The sequence below is a fragment of the Mirounga leonina genome, unplaced genomic scaffold (assembly GCF_011800145.1).
Source record: "Mirounga leonina isolate KUSES-001 unplaced genomic scaffold, KU_Mleo_1.0 Mir_115, whole genome shotgun sequence".
Lineage (NCBI taxonomy): Eukaryota > Metazoa > Chordata > Mammalia > Carnivora > Phocidae > Mirounga > Mirounga leonina.
In genome coordinates this window covers 39,841,415-39,844,599 of record NW_023270268.1, presented here as the reverse complement: position 1 = coordinate 39,844,599, position 3,185 = coordinate 39,841,415, and positions in this window count along the sequence as shown.

Below are 3,185 nucleotides of genomic sequence, written 5' to 3'. Positions count from 1 at the left end.
TGCATGCTAGAGATGTGAGCCTACTATGAATCCTTTGCTTTAACAGATTTATTATTACCTGGCTTTCATTTTTCTTTCTCTTTGTAAAGAGAGGCCAGGTCTTCACTATGACAATCTAATATCCAATGAGAGAAATATCAAAATATACCAATAACATTCAAAATAACTAAAAGAATACATACCATCTATTAATACATACCACTCTCTTAAATTTTATGATGACCCAGACACTGTACTGTTTGTTCCTTATACATTATTCTCATTTAGTCTTAAAGAGCTGTGATTCTTATTATTTGATGTTAATATTACAGATACAGAAACTGAGGCGTGGGTTTTTTGGAAATTTACATGAGAGCCCATCACTATGAAGTGGTGGAAGATCAAGTCTGTTGACTCAAAAGCCCATGATTTTAATGACCAAAGTTTTTTTTTTCAATTTATTTTTTTAATGACCAAAGTTTTTGACCAAAGTTTTCTTACTGCCTAGTAGCAAAATTTAAAATTCTCAGGTTACTACTCATATTTTTATTACTCCATTTTAATGTTATCTCAATATAGAAATTAGTTTGAAATGTTTTCATCTAAAAATGTATAATTATGTGTGTAAGTACATTTTGACATACTAAAAGTATAAGGAAATGTCTCCTGACTTCATTCAATTTTTTATTCTGATACAGTATGGCAGTATGACACAATGGAATATTAACTGCCAGAATCATACCCTTTCTGTGCTTTTAAAACCAGTATGCATTCTCTATATTGTAATACTTGTGGCTAAATTGGTTTCCAAGTGCCCACTAGCTGGTATGATTCACTTTGCACATTACTAACATCAGTGGTTTGAATACAAATGGGTCATTTATTCCCTGACAATAATTTTTTACACGTGTTGTTGAACTTTAAGCATTTCTACAAATTAACTGTAGAAGAAAACACAGCAGTTTGGGAGAAATGTCCAGAAAGTCAATTAGCTTTTAAACACAGCAGTTTTAAATTATTTTCTTTTCTTTTTTTTTTCTTTTTTTTTTTTTTTTACTTAGAATCTCTCAGCACTTTCTATCTCATATCTGTTGCACAAATTCTGTTTTTCTGTCCTTAAAATGAGGCTCTTCCTATCCCTCCACAAATTATTTTATTATTGCTATCCCTGTCCCTCGTCCCATGGTGCAGAGTTTTCAGCTTCCATTTCCAAATTCTGAAGTCATATGATTTACTTTTATTCAGCCACCCCTTCTGGATCATGATGACTCCAAAAGGCTTGGTGACAATCAATGCATTAGAAATCTCCACTCTCTCTAGCCACCATGATGGGTGTGTTTCCATAAAATATTCCTCATCCAGCAGGGGAAAGACTTGCCATGCCAGAGCAGGGTTTCTTTTCTTGGAGCAGGCATGTGTTCATCTCTGCTGGGTTTGCATTTATAAGCAATAGGACTACACTCAGTTGTTTAACATTTAACAAAGAGTTTCCATATACATGTTCACAGTGTGATCAATTTTTTCTGAAACAAGGCACTATGTAACAAATCAAATAAATAATACATTTTTTTTTCATTTTTACCTTTCCAATAAGTCTGGCAAGAATGTGGGGTAAGTATTAAAATTTCCACCGAACACACGAGAACCTTGAGACTCAAAGATGTTAGATAAATTTTCACAAGGTTTTATAGTTAGTAAATGTATCAGATAGACACATCCTCTGAATCACAGGCAAGCCCCTAGCCTGTCATTACTTATATTTTCTTATACATTGAGAGACACTACGGCTAAGAATTGAAAAGTTCCTGAAGTCAAACTGCTTAGATTCCTGCTCTGATCCTGCTGGATTTCTCTAGTTGTGTTAATTTGGGCAGAACACTTAACTATTTTGTGACTCAATTTTTTTTCCCCAGTAAAATGGAGATAATTTTATTGTGAATTTGATGTGACAATACTTGGCCACTATTAAATATATGTATAAATTAGGAATAAGAAATCTCAACCCACTTGGTTTAGGATGTTCACTTTCTAGATAAAATTATGTTCCATGCAACAGTAAAGGAACACCTGAGTTACTTTAGAGTTGGTAAATCCCAAGAAAAGATGAACCCCTTACACAGGTATGGACTAACCATGGTCCAACACAGGAAAGAAGCATCAGGGGACAAGGAAAAACAAAGAAAATGTCTTAAAGAAAAAGGAAGAAATTGAGATAGGTATTGGATATCTTAGGTACCCCCCCCCCAAAAGCAAACTCCTTCTCAACATATGTCCTGAAGAAATTGAGAAATAAGACAAGGGAGTGGCAGTGGAGATCACCTTTATGAGTGATAAACAAACAAACAAACATGGAGTCATAGCTGAGTGTGAAGCAAACAGATCTGTTAACTGAATCCAGACTTAAACTGATTTACAGACCTCGGCACGGATACACTCCCACACCCCTCTAGTAATGAGGGGAAAGTACAGAGTACCTCTAAAGAAGCATCAGAAAAGGGTTGCTTCCTCCACTCTGTTGGGTCCCTGGAGGGAGAGAGGGCAGGGTTGAGTCAAGCATGCCAGTTTACCCCTTCCAAAAATACTGGTGAAAAAAAAAAAAAAATCACTACATCAGCCCTAGAATGGAGAATCAGGAAATAAATAATGGAAATATCTGGGGTGGGGAAGAAAGATTTCCCAATAAAAAATTTAAAAATGCAAATTCCACGGTAACAAAAAAGGCTACGTTTGAGTAACGGATATGCTAAGTAAATGTAAAAGAGAAAACTAATCACAAAAATATTCTTAACATGAAAAAGCCAAAGGCATGCATTAACTGCAACACAGATAGGACTATTAGGATGTGTTGTATTCCTGTTTCAGACATGCTAGACATTCAAAGTGAAATATTCCTTTTAAATTCTGATGATAGCACTATGCGACATGTCTTCCTTCATTTTACCAATGAGGTGGGAAAATCAGAGAAATTTAGTTTTTGCCTGTGTCATAAAACTAACACATGAAAAAACTGGGAATAATATCCCAAGTAGTGTGACTCCAATTTCTCAGCAGGAAATAATACACACATTTCAGCAAAACAGAACTCTCACATTAATTTAGGTATCAAACTATCATCAAAATTTGCTTGTAAGGTAGAAAATAAAACTAAAGAGCATCTCAAAACACTAATGGAAAATAATGATTACCTAATGTCCTTTCCATTATAA